The 20,272-nt window shown below is 40.7% G+C and overlaps 1 protein-coding gene across 1 annotated transcript in view; it reads right to left on the bottom strand.

Moving 5' to 3' along the window:
- Positions 1-20,272, bottom strand: part of PDE1C (phosphodiesterase 1C, calmodulin-dependent 70kDa) — a 646,978-nt gene that overhangs the window by 447,607 nt on the left and 179,099 nt on the right. The window lies entirely within an intron of this gene.

Genomic DNA, 20,272 nt, shown 5'->3' with positions numbered 1-20,272 from the left:
TCAGCAATTCAAGCTCACCAGCCACTCCTTGGAAACCCTACTATAGTTCTGTGTCCTTAGAGAAAATCTATCAAGATTACCCTTTCAGAATAATAATAATAATAAATAATCCCATAACCTTCTGAGCTGACCTCCCTGCCTTATTTAACTGCCCAACAGATCCCCTGGGAAGCCATTGTTTTGATTTGAACTATTTTTGAAGACAGTTTAATGGCGTCCTGGTATGGCACTGCGGGTTAATGTGCTGGACTGCAAGGTCAGTTTGAACTACAAGGTTGGCAGTTCAAGCTCATCATCCACTCCTAGGAAACCCTATAAAGGGTCGCTATCAGTCAGAACTGACTTCATGGCACTTAACAACAACAACAACAACAATGCAGTCCTGGTGTGACACTGTAGAATAAGTACTGGATTGCTAACTGCAAGGTCGGTGGTTCAAACCCACCATCCACTCCTTGGAAACCTTACATAGGGTCACTGTGAGTTGGAACTAACTCCACGGCACTTCACCACAACAACAATAAATGAGACTAAGACAAGTGTCTTACTAAGAGAACTTCTCTGCAGCCATCCATTCATTGCAGAGATGTTTAAATATAGCATTGTTGGGAATAAACTCAGGCACATATGTAACTGGAACCCTAGTAACAATACTTTTGACTCAGCCTAGAATTATGAGGACAAGTTTGCTTTAAGAAACCAGGTTTATGTTGCAAAGAAAGATACACAGCAAACAATTAGAGCAATCTAAAAATAGAGCAACATACACAGCCCAGCCCACTACTTTCCATCTTCACTCTCCATTAGTTAAACCGTCAGAGTCACCTGGTTCATCAGGGACTGGACCATTGCAGCATCCTTAAAGCCCGCGCTCCATTTTCTGGGAAACACAATTACATTAATTCCTGTCATGTGCTTTGCTTGAGTGTCACCATTATTAAAAGGAAATGTGGAGATTGCCTGGAGAAAGGTTAATTAGCAAGCACAGTTCAGTTAAAAAAACACACACAAACCCACTGCCTTCAAAGTTGATTCCAACTCATAGCGACCCATAGGAAGAGCATAACTGCCTGAGAGGGTTTCCAAGTAAATCTTGATAGAATAAAGATATTGTAAATCTTTGTGGAAACAGACTGCCACATCGTTCTCCTAAAGAACAGTCAGTGAATTTCAATCACTGACTTTGTTTACCAGCCAAGTGCCTTAACCATAGCACCACCAGGGCTCCTCTCACAATTAAGTTCCTGAAAGTGAATAAGCAGCCAGGTGAGGGATGGTCTCATTGTTAGCAGCTATGTCTCTCGATCCCCTGGAGAACAAGCAGAAGGGAGCGTGGCTAAGGTTACTCATCATCAGATTCAATCATGCAAAAAGCCAATTATCATTTTCCACTTCAGGTTTTTTTACCCGAGTCACTTGGCCTGATAGTAAAGTTTTCTCTAAACCCACTTAAAGAGTGCTTTCTCTCTGGAAACAATATTATCAAAATACTTGGAAGAAAATTGATGTGTCTATTCACTCAATTCACCATGCTCTTCGCTTACCCTCCAATTCTCTTTAGCAACATCCAAGCTTATACATGGAAATGGTTATGATAGTAAATAAAAGGCTTGTGTGGACCCATAAAAGTTTACATCTCTGACTAATTCAGAAAATTCCATTTTATAATTTGGCATATTTTTTGTGTGAAGATCCCCCAAAACTCTTCCAGAAAGACATTTAAACTGAATCCATTGGTTTTATATATCACACCTTCTTAAGATAACTTTCTTGTTGTTGTTGTATGCCATTGAGTCATTTGCAACTCATAGCAACCCTGTATAGGGTTTTTGAGGAGCAGCTGGAGTTTGAACTGCAGATCTTATGGTTAGCAGTACAGTGCTTATTCTACAGCACCACTCCAGAACTCTGAGAGTTTGTTGCTATTGTTAAGTGCCATAGATTCCATTCCGACTCATAACAATCCTATGTAAGGTTTCCAAGGAGCAGCTGGTAAGTTTGAGTGAGCAGCTGACCTTGTGATTCAAACCTACCTTGTAGTCCAGTTCTTACCCTACAGCACTGTGACTATTTGTTAGGTAAAGGAGTCCTCCTAGCACAATGGGTACACACTCTATTGCTAACCAAAAGGTCAGGTCGGTGGTTTGAACCCTCCACAGAAAAGACCTAGCAATCTGCTGCAGTAAAGATTATCGTTGTTGTTGTTAAATGCCTTGGAGTCCATTCCAATTCATAGCAACCATGTATAGGGTTTCCTAGTGGTTGATGGGTTTGAACCACTGACTTTCTGGTTTGCAGTCCTGTGCTTATCTACAGCACCATACCAGGAGTCCCCAATAAAGACTACAGCCTACACCCTCTAAGACTGAAACTAAAAGGGAACACATAAGCAAGCATATAAGCTTGCTGGTGAATACATTGGTCTACTGGTGAGTGGAAGAGGGGAGAAAGGCAGCAATGAAGAAATGGACTGAGTTCGACCACAGTCCATTGACTCCTGTTGACCTGGAGATGAAAGACAGACGAAGAAGGGCTGGTTGGTCCAAAGTGTGGCGAGACCTGGGACACCTGAGTCATGGATAAGGACATAGCCATGGAGGGCTATAGCTGAGAGTGAAGCATCCAGCTGTTATGAAGTGAGGGGAGACTCACAAGAACACTCAAACTTGTAGATAGTACCCATTTGACCTAGTCTCAATGGCTTGATAATCAGAACTCAACTAGAGGAAGATAATTTTTTTTTTTTTTTGGCTAAAGGAAACTAGGGTAAATTGCTACAGTTTGATGAACTTGACCTTAATCAGAACTCAACTAGAGGAAGATAATTTTTTTTTTTTTTTTTTTGGCTAAAGGAAACTAGGGTAAATTGCTAGAGTTTGATGAACTTGACCTATAATCATGGAAATAGTAGCTCAAAATACCAATAGAGAGGGAAGGAGTCTTCACATCAAGTATCAATGCTATCCCCTCTGTATACAGGGTAGATAGGGATGGCTAATTTAGACACTGGCTACCTAAAATTAGGTGACAATAAAGGCATGAAGTAACTGGCTTACAAGGTTTCAAGAGGGAGTTTTGTTTAAGAATGTGTGGGGGAATATAGTGTACCCACTGAATAGTTTTCATCTTGTCTAGATGGGTCTGGTAAAAAGAGATAGGTATAAAATTCTTATGATTCAATAGTAATTGTCATCGTGACTAATTGCAACTGTCATGTAAACTGTAAAGGTAGAAGCTTTGTAACAAAAATGGGGGAATAGTTAATCTTAGAGTCCAGAAACCGAGGACCCTAGGACCATCAAAGGAGAAGAGCACAGGCGGAATGGGGGACCCTAGCCAGAAAAACAGCGACACCAGAGATGGAGGCAGAGAAGAGGACATGGAGAGAGGGAGCAGCCGAGGACTGTAGCCTCATGGAAAGAGAAAGGCTATGTGCTGGCAGCCAGATGTTGGTGACCAGGAAGCAGACTTGTAGAGTATGTCCTATGGTGTTTTTTTAATGGTTATATATTCCTGAGTGTTTTTGTGTACATCTCCCTCCCACTCCACCAAAACAAAACAAAACAAAAATAAAAAACCAGAGGGAATAGAAGCAAATACTATTGAATGATGATGCACAGTGGAGATTGTAATCATTGCAATGAAACGATGAATGTAAAATTGAGGTTCCCCCATGTAAATTATCACTCAATTCACAATAAAAACTTTTTTAAAATCCACATGTTGTTGTTGTTATGTGCCATTGAGTCGGTTCCGACCCACAGCGACCCTGTATAGGGTTTCCGAGGGTGTAAATCTTTACGGGAGTAGAAAGCCTCATCTTTCTCCCATGCAGCACCTGGTAGTTTCGAACCGCTGACCTTAAGGTTCGCAGCCCAATTCGTAACCACTGCGCTACCAGAAATCCACATAGGCTGTGTATATTCAAAGAGTTTTACTGAGCCAACCTCTTATTATATTTTTTAATTTCTTCAAACAAATGTACCATATAGTAGAAATCTAGTCTCTTCTTGTCTGAAAATGCGGATAATAAATTAATGTGCAAGTTTGTTGCAACTATTAAATAGAATAATAAATGTATACAAGATTGAAAAATAAAGTACTATTATTAATAATGGTGTCCTGCTGTGCAGCTGTAAGATAAGAACTGAACTATTAAACACAAGGTCAGTGGTTCAAACCCACCACAGCTGCTCCTTTGGAGACTCTATACAAGGTCACTATGAATTGGCCAACTCGATGGCACTTAACAACAACATTATTAATAATGTTAATAATCCTCTGGTAGTGTAGAGGATTAAGCATTGGCCTGCTAACCACAAGGTTGGCTGTTCAAATCCACCATTCACTCCACTGGCAAAAGGTTAGGTCATCTGCGCCCATAAAGATTTACAGACTCGAAAATCCTATACAGGGTCACTATGAGTCAGAATCCACTTAATGATTCTGGACTTAGGGGTTTTGTTTTGTCTGGTTTGGTAATAATACCAATAGATAATTAAATTAACAGAGTTTCCAAACTCCTTATTTGAGCCAGTCTCCTTCACCCATTACAACTTCTAATTTTTTACTGTTTCAATTTAGTCCATTCTCCATTCCTCACCTTCCGGCTGGTGAAGCTGGCATACAGAGACAAGAGGAAAAATAGGGTCAGAAACAATTTGTTGTTGTTGTTATGTGCCATGGAGTCAGTTCCAACTCATAGCAACCCTCTACAGGGTTTCTGGGGCTATAAATTTTTACAGGAGCAGAAAGCCTCGTCTTTCTCCCATGGAACAGCTGGTAGTTTTTAACTGCTGATTGTGAGATTAGCAGCCCGATTCATAACCACTACGCACACTACCAGCATAACTACTCGAATATTCAGAAGTTGAGGTCTATGGGCATAAATGAGTATTCCTCAAAAAAAAAAATTTAATTAATTAAATTCCATGCTGCACAATGAACTCAGTGTCACTAAACTGTACACTTTAAAATGGTTAAAACTGGTGAGCTTTATGTGATGTAGGAAAAAAAAAATATATGCTGAAAATGTATGCATAATAGTAATAATGTAGTAGATCAACTGACAAATAGCTTATGGTAAGAACTCCTTAATGTTGACCCATAAATTATTTTATCTGTTATTTTCTTCTATCAATTAACCTCTCAGATTATTAACTCCCTACATAGGTATTAGTATACAGTCCTGGGTCTCTCACTTGACCAGAATTTTCAAACCAGAAGGGCCCAGTGAGTAATTGAGAGCAACATTGTCCAGTAGATTGTTCTGTGATGATGGACCTGCTATCTAATTGTTGTTGTTGTTGTTAAGTGCCGTCGAGTCAGTTCCGACTCATAGTGACCCTGAACAGGGTTTCCAAGGCTGTAAATCTTTACGGGAGCAGAAAGCCTCATCTTTCTCCTGCGGAGCAGCTGGTAGTTTCGAACTGCTGACCTTGAGGTTCGCAACCCGATTTGTAACCATTATACTACCAGAGCTATCTAATTAGCCTTGTGCAATGTAGTAGACACTAGGATCTGGTAGCGTAGTGGTTACTAGTTGTGCCGCTAATCTCAAGGCCGGCAGCTCGAAACTACCAGCCATTCCTCAGGAGAAAGATGAGGCTTTCTGTTCCCGTAAAAATTTATAGCCTCGGAAACCCTATGCAGGGTTGCTATGAATTGGAACCAACTCCCCGGCATACCATCACCACCACCACCAGTCCCAAGTGGCTCTTGAGCACTAGTAGTGTGCCTAGTGCAATTGAAGAATGGAACTTTTACTTTTATTTCATTTCAACTCATTTCAATGGAAACAATCACCCCAGGATATAACCCTAGGGTTGACTTATCAAAGTTATTCAACCATGCTTCAGGGAGAGTCTCCCTACCTCATCCTCCCCACCCCACCCTATCCCCTGTCCTGGTGGGAATCTAAGAAAAGTGGAAAAATCATTCTTTATACTTGCCTTAGGGAAGTTCCTTCGAACTTTGAGATTCTATCATATTAAAGTATTAATCAAACAATCACCATAAAGGGAAGGTACAACTACATTTTAATCAATCAGACCAATGACCAGTCTCATGAATTATCTCAGTAATTTTGTTTGTTAGATCTACAAAACGTTTGACATCATAAGATAACCCTGCACTCTATGGTAAAGTTGCAGCCTTCGTATCAGAAGGAGCTGGACCAGCCTTTGCCTAAGGAGTAGATTCCGATTGGTGTATATTAAGTATGACAAATCTGTGATTAATTCTAGTCAATAAATCACGAAGAGAAGTCAGTGGGAAAGAATGATGGGCATGAGGGTGCTTTCAAAGGCGATTTCTTACTCCTCCAAAAAACATTGGACAAGATGACTTCATCATCCTCTGGAATTGTCATCTATGAACATGATGCCTGAGACTTCAGCCATAGTGTGTGTCAGGGACGACATACGCAAGCACTGAGAATCTGTGGCCCTGTGACAAGATGGATGAAAATTCAATCCCGGGGCCCCTCCTCAGGATTGCGAGCCATGGACCCTGAGGGCCAAGGAAGTGACCCCCTGAAGTCCTGGGTTCATAGGTTTTTGCGAACTCACTGGTGGGCTACCTCTGTATAATTTTCTTTGGTCTTATTGTTCATTCTATGCTTCTAACTTCAATAATTGTAACTTCTGAGAAAATGGTTTCTTATTTGCCTCTCTTAATGTCTCCACTGTGTTGGCAGTGCATAGGGTCCTGGGAACAAATCTTTTTAAAGAACAAGCAATAGCCACCTGGGATGCATGTCAGAACTGCATCTTGATATTAACCTGAAGCATGAGCCTTTGATGTCCATATACAACAATGGGACCAAAACCCCTCTAAAGCCGAGACAGTAAAGTCTCCTCAGAGGACTCAGAAAGGCAGGAACAGGTATATTTTTTACTCAAGGTTTGTAAACAAAATAGATTGGTAAATTCTGGGAGTATTGATTAGAGGACAATAGTGGCAGCCCCCTCAAATCGCCTCTGGGTATAATCAGTTTAACCCAGATGTTCTCCTTCCTCCTGGAAGTATACGGAAATGTGATGTAGCATTTAGATGTAGAATCCGGAAAGAAGAAAGAATTATTAGTTGATAAATGAAGCCAGGTATTTGAGATCATGCTCACAAACAAAGGCATGAGCTTTTGTTTGCAAAGTATACAAAGACAGCTTGACTCCCTTCAAAAACTTTACTTTAAGCCTTCTATGGCCTTTTAAATCTTTTTCACCTTTACCCATTAGAGATTAAGTGCTGAAAGTATGTAAAGTATCCTTGAGACGATTGTGATGTATATTTTAAAATTTGTTCCTGTGAATCATTATGTCCTGTTTTGAATGATTAATGTTATCTGAATAATCACATCTTTCCTTTGTGTAAAATCCCTACCTGAAAAAAGAAAATAAAAGACTGAGGTAGAGGGAGTGCAGCATGCAATGTAAGGTGAGGCAATGCAAGGCAATGTTTGAAGACCAGCCTGCCTTTCAGCTTGCATCAAACTTGTGTGTCTGTTTCTTTATGCCTGTATTGTCTCTATGCTATATCTTTCGCCTATCAGACCTTCCAACTTCGTGCAACCCACTCTTCTGTCGAGGCAAGACCCCGACAAGTGTGAATGTGAGGAGAGTCTGAAGACTGAACCATGTTGCTGAGCAGAAAGGCAGAACAAGCCTAGACTTTTGATGACAATGTTGAGCCTCTGAACCAACCGATTTTGGAGCCGCTTTACTGATGTTCTTCTAGTTGAGTGAAAACAAATATTCTCCTGATTCCTTTGGCTGCATCCAGTCGGATTTTCTGTCACTTTCACCAAAAGCATCCCAGTGCAACTGCTACCTATTCATGGTCAGGTATTCCTTGTAACCATCGTCCACAGAAAATTTCATGAACTCCATTTTACAGCTAAAATATCTGAGGCTCAGCAGAGATAATATTGCAAAGGACACTTATTAATAAATGGCAGTGTTGATACTAAAATTCAGGTGTGATTGACACAAAGCCATGTGCCTTCTCTTCTATCTCCCTGCCTCTTCAAACTGGATGGCCCAAAGAGCATGTGGATTAACAGTCTTAAAAAAGGGTCTGGTTCTTGCACCCAGCTGTATTCCTTTTCATATGTGTAGAATAAAGTGATCCAGTAGATGATATCATCCAACTATGAGTGTAAGTGGAAAACAATTAAAGCTGTGACTCATTTCAGTTTTTATTTCAAAAGCATTCCTTTTACCCAGTTCCTGAAGGCTGAGAAAGCAGGCTTTGGAGCTGGAAACTCTACCTTCAATCAGACATTCTGTGGGTCTTCCTCTGACCATCCTGATTCAATTATTGATCTGGGCCAAGTGTGAATGTGGCAACTGTTGTATCTGCAAGATGACCAACCACCCAGTGCACCTCAGCACTTTAGCCAGCTGCAAAGATTGGAGCTGATTCTGAAAAGCTGAGGGGTCTTACCACTTCTAACCAAGAGAAAGACTGTGCATTCAGGAATAATGGAGCCAGAAAGTAAAGTAAGCATCAGTTATTCGCCAACCCCAACATGTGCTGTGTCATATAATGATTATATGCTAATAGACTTGTTGGCTTACTTTATTTTGATTCCTCAGAATGGACTATCTTACCTCCAGAAGAAAAATGTGTAAGACTCTTCACTTAGTTGTTGAGTGATGGCTTTGGAGGCCATGATTAATGGCCATGATTTACGTCTGCCTTTGAGGCACTAGTGTATTTAGGGGCTTTGAAAACATTCAAGTAGGGGAGGGAAAATAAATAGGATGTTCCAAATGATATAAGGAAATACTCTCTTTTCCAAAAGGTGGAGTTCAATCCCATCTCCTTAAATGTGGGTTAGACTTAGTGACTGGTATACAAAGAAATGGAACCCTGGTGGCTCAGTGGGTTACATGTTGGGCTGTTAACCACATGGTTGGTGGTTCAAACTCACTGGCTGCTCCACAGAAGAAAAATGAGGCTTACTGTTCCCATAGAGATTTACAGCCTCAGAAACCCTATAGAGGGTCGTTATGAGTTGGAATCGACTCAAAAGCACACAACAACAACATCAAAAGAAAAGAGTCTGCAAAAGGGGAGATAGTAGTAAGTTGAATGCTGGAACGGATATTACCTTAACCAAGTGATGAAAACTAACATCACTAATGATGTTGCAGGTGAAAATGAAACTTTACATCAGATCCTGAAGAATTTTTAATAGCATGCAAAGGAACATGCATTTTATTCCTCAGGCTATTGGCTCTCAACACTTTTCCTCTAGCAACACAAATGTTGAAAGGCACATCAGTGGGCATACTAGGGGTTATGTGCAATTTTCCCATGCATTAGCTCTAATTACACCCTTACTCTCTCCCACACTAGAAAGCAGTCATACAGTGAACCTTGCTCTAATTGGTTTTTAAAGAGTAAAACAAAAAGAGAATAAATTATTCACAGACTCCTGCTCTCTAATTATTAGCAGTAACAAATTACTTTTGATTCAACACTGTCTCCCAAGTTGGGCACAGATGTTATAGGCAATGGGGAGCTGCTGTAGGTTTTTAAACAGTGGAATTTGTTGTGAAAAGATCTTTGTGATGGTACAATGGGTAGATTGGATGAAGAGACTCTAAAGGCAGAAAGGCCTGTGGGTAGTCTATAAATGCCAGAAAAGTGATAAGCCAAGAACCTGAACCAAACTAATAGTTGGAGAGAATGGAAAAGGAGGACTGGATTACGGAGGTATTGCCCAGGAAGTAACTACTAATTGAGTGGAAAACAATAACCAAGATACTCCAGGGTTAGCTGTCAGCTTTCAGAGACTCCCTTCTCACTCCTACCTCTCCCACTGACTTTTCCAATTGCACACCAGCTACAACATTTCACCACTAGTTGCCATTAAGTGTATTCCAACTTAACTTAACTCCACATGTGTTAATGTAGAACTGTGCCCCATGAAGTTGTCTGTTGAGAACCGGCCTCAACATGAAAGTTTGGTTCACGAAGTAGGGAGCTCTGGCGGTGACAGAGATAGAGAAAGAATACACACAAAGACACAACAAGAGAGACAAAGAGACACCCTGAAACTAGAGTGGATGCGAAACTGGCGGGCAGACCCTGGACTACAGGCATCGTGGCCCCTGCAGGCAGTAAATGCACAGCCCTGCAGGCAGTAACGCATGCCCTGCAAGCCGTAATGCATGTGGGCTTTAGTCTGAGTCTCCGTTTTATTTTGGGGAGGAGCTTTACACAAAGGAAGGTTGGGTTTATTAAGACAGGGTACAGAAGTGAAATATGATTAATCGTTCAAAACAGGACACAATGATTTACAGGAACAAATTCTAAAACATACATCACAAATTGTCTTGATAATCTAACAACCTTAATTTTCTAGAAATTCAAGCAAATTTATATAGTACTTTTCAGGTTCAAATCCCAAGACAGCAACTCGGTTTCTCAAGCCTAATTAACATACCTATAGCACCTAATTTCGAATGGGAAAAGGTGAAAAGGTTTGGGAGGAGTCCCGCTGTGTCAGCTGCCTGGCCAAGGCTTGCAGGAGGAAGAAAGACGCCTAGGTCAATGGTCTGTACCTGGGGGGGATTTGAGAAGGCTAAAGCTATAGTTCTTTGGACAAAACCCCGGAATTCGCCAATCTACTTTGGGTGAATTCCTTAGGGGAATTTTTTCTCCAGTGTCCAGCAAACTTGCCCTAGGAACTTTCAGGCCTCAGCTTTAGAAGAAGTTTTTGTTTTAATATTTGTCCATGGGTATCAAGGGCTCATGTATTAAGTTAATATCAAACATAATTGAATAATCTGATAAAGAGAAGTCATGTTTGCCAGGTGGCCAGAGTTTTTTCCTCAGAGAGATTTGTTCCCAGAATCTTAAGCACTGCCAACACAGTGGAGACATTAAGAGAGGCACATAAGAAACCATTTTCTCAGAAGCTACAATTACTGGAGTTCGAAGCATAGAATGAATTAATAGGACTAAAGGAAATTATACAGAGCTAGCCCAACAGTGAGTTCGTAAAAGCCCATGAACCCAGGATGTCCGGAGGTTACTTCCTTAGCCCTCAGGGTCTCTGGCCAGCAAGTCTGAGTGCAGCCACGTGCTGGATTTTCGTCCATGACACCGGTCCTCGACATCCCAGTATCTGCGGTCTGCAACAGTTGTCAATGGCAGGTTTATTTTTTTTCCTTCTGAGGTACCAAGGTTTGGATAGACTCAAACCTCCTGCCTTTCAGTTAGCCTCCGGGTGCCACCAAGGGAGTCCAGCTATGAACCACGCACTGGGAAAAACTAAATCATATGGGGCAAATGTGGCTAGTCCTGGCTGAGCAAATTCTTCTTCTCAAGTTCAAAAGAATGTTTCTTCACATCCACTTATTAATTGTACTTTAAAATATAATACAAAAATACTTTAACAAATGATGCCTTTGATATGATTATTGATTATGTGTGCTTTTTATAATGTATTGTTAATGTTGTTGTCAACTGCCTTTGAGTCGATTCTCACCCATAGCGACCCTACATAGGATTTCCAAGGAATGGCTGGTGAGCTTGAACCAACAACATTCTAGTTCAAACCCACTTTGCAGTCCAGTGCATTAGCCCACAGCTTAAAATTAGTATTACTAATAACCACTGTCAACAGTTATTACTAATAACTATTTTATTGCACTTCATCAATAACAAAGCAGCTGAGAAAGAATCTTCTTCAAAGTGCTACGTCAATGGATTAGATAAATAGCAAAATTACGTGCGTAACATTTCACAAGCTGAAAGAACTGAAGGAAAACTTCAAGCCTCAAGTTGCAATATTGAAGGATTCTATGGGCAAAATATTAAATGATGCAGAAAGCATCAAAAGAAGATGGAAGGAATACCAAAAAGAAATGGTTGATGTTTAGCAATTTCAAGAGATACAATATGATTGAGAACTGAAGGAAGAAGTTCAAGCTGCACTGACCTCCACCCATCAACTAGGTGAAGGGTAACGGCAAAACTTTCTAAGACCCAAAAGATTGCAGATGGTATCTGTTTGATAAGAAAGTGCCAACTGAAGGAGAACCAGAAAAATGTCTTTAAAAGTGACAAAGGAATTGCTAGCCAGATCACCTCTAACCAGGATGCTTTGGCTGGAGAATTCCGCAAATGCTACCTGAGCCCACAGCCACCGAGTGAATTCCAACTCTTAGGGTTCCAAGGCTCAAAATATTGATAGAAGCTTACTGTCTTATCTCTCTCCTTCAGAGTAGTTGGTGGGTTCCAGTTGCAGACGCTTTGATTAGCAGTCCAATGTTTAACCCGTGGTACCACCAGGACTCCTGTAAGTCTACCTGGGACATGGGAATTTATCTCAAGTAACTAATCCTAAATCTCAGAAAATCTATTTGCACAAAGATACACACCTCCATAATCTTTTACATTTATACCACATTTGAAAAACACTTGAACTTCAATGTCTAAATAATGAGAGTTGCTGATTTGATTTTGGCGCATCTGCATACTAACATTTATAATTTTTTGATGATTTATGTACATTAAGAAATGGGATATATTGGATGTGGTTACTATGGGTCAGAACTGACTCAACAGCACTTAACAACAACAACAACAACAATGTTAAATTAAAGAAGAAAAAAATGATACTGTGTGATCATAGACAAGTTAAACACAGTCATACAGAAAACAAATCAAACTTGAACAATTTGAAAAAAATAACTATTGGGTGACATGTTCTCCTTTTCCCTTTTCTATGAGCATGTATTACTCATATTAATAAAACAATTTTTCTTTAAACAAACAAATAGGCAAACATGGGTAGATTTGCAAAGGAGATGCTTCTCCTCCCTTTGGTCTAGAAAATGGGTTTCTATACTGCAATCAAGGAGGTAATCCTGTTTCTGAGTTGTTGATCTAAGCTACTGGGTGGCTCAAGAGCTAATCATCACTCTTTGGTGGCTCAAGTGCTTTCTAGACAGTATAACTGATGTCCCTTTCCCAAGGTCACACAGCTCTGCAGAACTGAGTTCAGGCAATACAGAAACCCAAATATCACTGCTCAGATTCCCAAAATGCCCTGGCTGATTTCCAGCAGAGCCACTTCACATGGGACACATCAGTCTGACATGCTTGGATGATGGATGTCCAGCCCTCGGAGCCAGTCACATTAAGTCCATAGTAATGAAGAACCTATAATAGGAAATGCCCTTGCAGTAAGCCAGGCTGAGGTTGGCGAAAACAGCTAGCTCACTACATCTCCCAGGCTCCACACTGGCCTTGCCTAAGAAATAGGCCATCTGTTCCTTTAGGGTAAGGAACATAGTGGTTACGAGTTGAGCTGCTAACCTCAAGGTCAGCAGTTCAAAACTACTAGCTGTCCTGCTGGAGAAAGATGAGGCTTTCTGCTCCCATAACGATTGACAACCTCGGAAACCCTGTAGAATTACTATGAATCAGAACTGACTCCACGGTGCACCACCACCGTCCTTCTAAGGTTGGTAGGATTTTCCAGGGTTGAACAGGACTGAAATGGAGGCAAATCCCCAAAGTTTGAATGGATGCCGCACAGTAAGGTGTGACAAAATCTGACACCTTGCTGAGTGGCATCTATTCAAACTCGACTGAGTGGTTAAGCACAATTCATTGATTAATCACTCGATTCTAGAGTCAAACTGCAAGGGTTCAAAACGTAGCTCACCATTTGGTAGCTACATGATCTTGGACAAGTTATTGATCTGTATTTCAGTGTTCCCATGTGTAAAATGAGGGCCATAGAACACCTATCCTAAAAGATTCTGTAAGGGTAAAATGAGTTAATGTATATAAAGCATTTAGAATATGGTCAAATGGAAAAAAAATTAAACAAAAAACCTTACCACCACTAAATCAGTTCCGACTCATGGAGACCCTGTGTGGGGTTTCCAACGCTGTAAATCTTTATGGGAGAGGAAAAATCTCATCTTTCTCCAGAGGAGCAGCTGATGGGTTTGAACCATCAACCTTGTGGTTAGCAGACCAGCACTTCTCCCACAGGGCTCTGTAGAATAGGCTCAGGACCACAGTAAGCATCATATAAGGGTTAGCGCTTCATCCATTCTTAAATATTGGTCTACTGTCTCCTAGAGAAGCATTTATAAACTCACCAACATGGGCTTAGGCAGCAGTTGTTAAGTGCCATCGAGTCACTTCCAACTCATAGTGACCCTGCATAGGATGTCCAAGGGCCAACTAGTGGGTTTAAACCACCAACCTTGTGGTTACCAATCCAGTGGTTATCCTACAGCTCTGCACCAGGACCCCAGACTTAGTCCAGTGCTGCATTTTACAGACTTGTCTCTTTTCATCCTCACAAAACCCAGGAAATATAGTGTTTCTATGCTATATATAGAGTCCTGGTGTGGCACTGTGGGTTAATGTGCTGGACTGCAAAGTCGGTTTGAATCACAAGATCAGTGGTTCAAAGCTTACCAGATGCTTCTCGGAAACCCGGTACAGGGTCACTTGATGTCAGAGCCTACTCAATGGCACTTACCAACAACAGTCTACATATGGAGTCCTGGTGTGGTGCGTGAGTTAATGCCCTGGACTGTGATAGGTCGATTTAAACTGCAAGGTTGAAGCTCACCAGCCAATCATTGGAAACCCTACACAGGGTCACTATGAGACAGAACTGATTCAACATCACTTAACAGCAATTCTACACGTGAAACAATGAAGATTGTTGTTGTTGAGTGCCGTTGAGTCGATTCCAACCCATAGCGACCCTGTATAGGGTTTCCAAGGAGCAGCTGGTGAGTTTGAACCACCAACCTTAAGTTCAAATGGCTTTGCAGTCTGGCGCATTAACCCACAGCACCACACCAGGACTCCAATGAAGGTTGGGAAGGGTTAAATATCTTGTCTGAGTCACAACAATTCCAACCAAAGCCAAGTGTCTTCCAGGGTAAAGTCCACACTTAGATTAAACATATTTAGGAAAAATAAGTGTTTTCCTATCATGCTTGTCTGTTAAGAAAGTTTATTTACAGTGCTAAGTGAGTATGTTTTTCTCTTTTGTGTGTGTGGTTCGGTTCTTTTCTGTATACCTCATTTCTATCCTTCTCCAGGCTCGGTTTCTCAACCCAGGAAGGCTTGGAGCTCAGTAGCTCTAGTCCAGGGCTCGGGTGAATTAAGGACACAGAGGCATTAGGGAAGATGGTTGTTCCCAATTATCTACCTGGTAATTGGGAAAGATGCTTCATCTATCTCCTGGCTCCTCTCCTTGTCCTGCACCCTCTTCCTAACCTCCACCTTTATGGCCTCTTTATGTGACAATATTATCAACAATAATAGATTTCTTTTTGCCTGTATTAGGCCATTTTCTCAGCAAAGTTATCTATTTTGACCTGGCTATAGCCCTGATAGATAGAACGGAAAAAATATTTATTCCTCTTTTACAGATGATGAAACCAAAACATTCAGTAGTTAATAACTTGCCTCACAACATATGGCTAGAGAAAAGCACGGGTTACTTGACACCTATTCCATGTTTTTCTAATAAAACCAATGGTTTTGAACATTTGAGTCACAAATTCTTATTGTCTTATGAGAATCTGTTGAAAGTTTCAGATTCCCTAAAAGAATAAACATATAACCCTGTGCCCTCATTTCAGACATTTCTCTTGATGGTGTTAGGTGCTGTCGAGCAGGTTCCAACTCAGAGCAACTCTCTGCACAACAAAACAAAACACTGTGTAGTCTTTTACCATTGCATTGCTGCTATTACTATGTTACTTCACCTCACTGAGGGTCTTCCTCTTTTTTGCTGACCCTCCACTTTTCCAAACATGGTGTTCTTCTCCAGGAACTGATCCTTCCTGATATGTCCAAAGTACAAGAGACCAAGTCTTGCCATCGTCACATCTGGCAAGACTTCTGACTACACTTCTTCCAAGACAGATTTATTTGTTGTTGATTTTTTTTTTCAAGCAGCCCATGGTACTTTCCATACTCTTCATCAACACCATAATTCGGAAACATCGATTCTACTATGGTCTTCCTTATTCCTAAACCCCTTGGTCATCCATGAATGTCCAGCCCCAGGTTAAGAGCCTACACTGCATCTGTGCCAGTCTATATGGCCCAGGGAAAGAAATCTGAAAGGCTAGAGGCACAGGGAGGAGCAGAGGCCTTGTTCACAACAGAATTCTCAAAGAAATTGTGGCATTATTTAGTTGAAGTCCACGTGGAGCTGGAGATTGACACAAACCTTTACAGGATGACTGGGAGCTAGAACTTTTCCTGAACTCAATACTCAATAACTACAGGCCTAAGTGTTTAGGGGCAGACTTAGTTAATGATTCAACTAGACTATATTTGAAGTGCAGCCAGAGTGCTCCTTAGAGGCCAAGATGGCCAAACTTCATCTTTCATACTTTGGACATATTGTCAGGAGGGAACAGTTGCTGGAGAAGGATATAATGTTTGGTAAGGTGGAGGGTCAGAGAAAAAGAGGAAGACCTCCAACGAGATGGATTGGCCAGGTGGCAGCATCAATGGACTCAAGTGTGGCAACAGTAGTGATGTTGGCCCAGGATCGGACATTGTTTCATTCTGCTGTGCATAGGGTTGCTATGAGTCGGTGCCGACTTGATGTCACCTAATAACAATAACAAATATTTGATTAAGACAAAGTAGTTACTGTGGTAGACCTAAAGGAACCCTGGGGATGCAGTGAGTAGTTAAACACTGGGAGGCTACACAGAAGCTAGGTGGGGTGAAGCCACCAGATAGCTGTTCCATGGGAGAAATATGAGGCAGTCTGTTTCTGTGAAGATTTACAGCCTCGGAAGCCCTGTGTGATACTCTATTTTACAGGGTTGCTGTGACTCTGAACCATCAGCCGTAGTGGATGGTGAGTTTTGGTAGACCTCTTTGAGTGTAGGCTACGTAAACCAGTTACAGTTTAGTCAGTTACAACTCATGGCAAACCCATGTGTGTCAGAGTAGAACTGTGATTCATAGGGTTTTTAATGACTGATCTTTTCAGCAGGACGAGATTGAGTCAAAAATTATCCACACTCCGATTATATTAAAATGCCAGTCCACATTCACAGCTGATGACAGCATTGGTTGTTGTTGTTGTTATGTGCCATTGAGTTGGTTCCTATCCATAGGGACCCGGTGGGTTTCCGAGGAGCAGCTGGTGAGTTTGAACCACCAACCTTGCAATTCAAACAGCTTTGTGGTCTGCCACATTAATCCACAGCGCCACACCAGGACAACATTGGTAATGCATGGGAAATGATTCTTTCGGATAGATGAGTGACCGTGGATTATGTGACAAATCATTTATTTGCAAATCACCCATGATGGCTCTGCTTATGAAATCATCCACCACAGACTTGGGTTTCAAAAAGTTTGTGTGAATTAGGAACTGAAACAACTCACAGAAAAACATAAACAGAAGCATTTGGACATCTGCAAACAAAATTTGGACTGATACTCTAAGGAAGGTAAAAGTTTCTTTAAAGAAATCATTACTGGTGACGAGACATGGATTCACCACTACGAGCCTGAGAGTAAAACAGCAGGGTATGGAATGGAAAAATTCCTCGATAGCCAACTAAGAAAAAGTTCAAAAGTCAACCATTGGCTGGAAAATTGATGCTTATAGTTTTCTGGGATTCTCAAGGGCCAATATTGGAACACTATTAGGAAAAAGGTTGACAATCAATAGTGCTTATTACATTGAGATGCTCACTGAAGAGCTAAAGTCTAAATTTTGGATTGAACACAGAAGGCTGCCATCCAACGGCATGTGATCTTGCATGACAATGCATGTCCACACACTTCCACCCACACTGTTGACACTCGACAAAAAACTTCATTTTGAGGTGCTGAAGCATCTTCCCTAGAGTTCTGATCTTGCTCCATCGAACTTTCACCTATTTGGTCCCCTGAAAGCAGCTCTTCGAAGATGAAGATTCACCTCTGATGAAGTGAAGGCAGCAGAGCTCACAGCCTAGCCTAAAACATTTAATAAGGCAATATGAAAAGTTGTTGACAGATGGCCAATGTCGAAAAATTATATATTCGTCTCTTCTGAAAGTTGATTGAAATAAATTCTACAGCCAGAGTGTAGATAATTTTTGACTCACTTTCATAGGTCACCAGGTCCTTCTTCTGAGGCACTTCTGGGTAGACTTGAACTGTCAACTTTTTAGTTAGCACTTGAGAATGTTAACCACTTGCATCACCCTGCCATGTACTGAAGCTGTGTATTTTGAAAGGACAAGAACCACTTAGTTTGGTTGCCATTGTATACCACGAACTGATTATATGAGAGGTTTCAAAAGTTCATGGAAAATGGAATTGTAAGATCATGGGAAACTTTCCATGAACTTTTTTTTTTTTTTTAACTTTTATCATGAACTGAGCAGACCATCTAGTTTTATATTCAACAAATCATGTGCTTCATCTCATCTCACAGATTCTAATTCACTTTCTCCCTGTGTTTTTTTGTTTCCGTTCCTCCAGTTTTTTCAATCCTTCTGCTGCCTATTTGATCCTGAATGGTTGACCATTATACAATGTAAGTATCTCACACATGTTCCCCACAAATTTTCTGAAATCCCTCATTGTTAAGTGCCAACAAGTCATTTCCGACCCATCAAGACCCTGTACAGGGTTTCCAAGGAGCAGCCAGTGAGCTTGAACTGCCAACCTTGCAGATCTGCAGTCCAGCACATTAACCCACAGTGCCACACCAGGACTCCTAAAACCCCCCATAGTGTTTTGCAAATAGGTGTTGCTGTTATTGTTAAGTGTTGTTGTTGAGTTGGTTCCAACTCACAGCAATGCTGTATGGAGGGTTTCCATGGAGTGGCTTATGAGTTTGAACTGCTGGATTTAAACCAATTTTGTGATCTAGTGCATTATCCTGCAGCAAGCACAAAAATGGTCAGTACAAATCAAAGAACCATAAGGAGATACCATGCCCATGCCTGACCTGATCCTCCTACTCAAAAAATTCCTCTCTTCCAAGATTCCTACTTCACACAGTGTCTGACCACACTCCTGCTTAGACTTCCTTTGTGTTGTGGATGTGGTTTGGTGGTGTATTTGCCAAACTACCAAGTGATTGCTGCTATTTAGATGAATGAAGAGATCAGTAAAGAATATTTTGGGATCATGTGGGATAAAAACCATGACTATAAATCTACATTCTTGCTCATAAACACAATTTATGCTTCACAAAGAGGAAGATAGACACATGGAGGGTAAAGTAAAGCAGTTGCATTTTTCTTTCTACATTGGCCTCATAAATTAACTCTTTTGTATTCTACATGACATTTAAAGTGAAGTTAATTTAGCAATATATTTACATAGAAACTGTAACAAATTTTCAAGAATGCTTCCAAAAAGATTTAGGTATGTACTTTAATTCTTTGAAATAATCATAAATATATAAAATCCCTAAAAACAATTCTTACTCTTGCCTATAATCAATATTCCCTAAGCAATAAATCCTCTTTCCAACCAAATAATAGTTGGTATAAACACAGTAGTATTTCTTAGTAATCATATATGCAAAGTCCCCAAGCCTGTTACCTTCAAGTCAGCCTCATATTCGCATATAGAATAATTTATTTTAAAAACTCTCCAAAAGAAAGGGATTCCGCTTGTGAGCTTTCTATATGAGATGCTCCAAATTCTCTCCACTCGATAGCTATTTCTTGCCCAGACCTAATTTGTTAGAATTAATGGAGGAGATGGTCTGTCATAGTTCACGAGAGTTACCGCATGTACCCTCTCTTCACAACTTCACAATTTGCGATTCCATGTGAGTAGCATGAAATCAGAAATACTGGAAGTGTTTACAACAGAGAAATTGTCTATCAACAATTGAATGGATAAACAAATCATGGCATATCTACACAATAGGATACTTTGTTGTTGTTGTTGTTGTTGTTGTTGTTAAGTGCTGTCAAGTCAGTTCCAACCCATAGCAACCCTGTATAGGGTTTCTGAGGAGCAGCTGGCGAGCTTGAACCACTGACTTACCATTCAAACCGACTTTGCAGTCCAGCACATTAACCCACAGTGCCACACCAGGACTTCAATAGGATACTACTCATCAATAAAAAGGAATGATCTACTCATACCTGCAACATCATGATAGGTCAAAATATTAATGCTAACAGAAAGAAACTACATTAAGGGGAGGGGAGTACACACTGTAAGATCCCACTTAAATTCCCACTTAAATAAAAATCTAGAAAATGTAAACTGGTGTGGT

The sequence above is a fragment of the Chrysochloris asiatica genome, unplaced genomic scaffold (assembly GCF_000296735.1).
Source record: "Chrysochloris asiatica unplaced genomic scaffold, ChrAsi1.0 scaffold00006, whole genome shotgun sequence".
NCBI lineage: Eukaryota > Metazoa > Chordata > Mammalia > Afrosoricida > Chrysochloridae > Chrysochloris > Chrysochloris asiatica.
The sequence above is the reverse complement of the archived record's forward strand: the minus strand, read 5'-3'. Positions and strand labels throughout refer to the sequence as shown.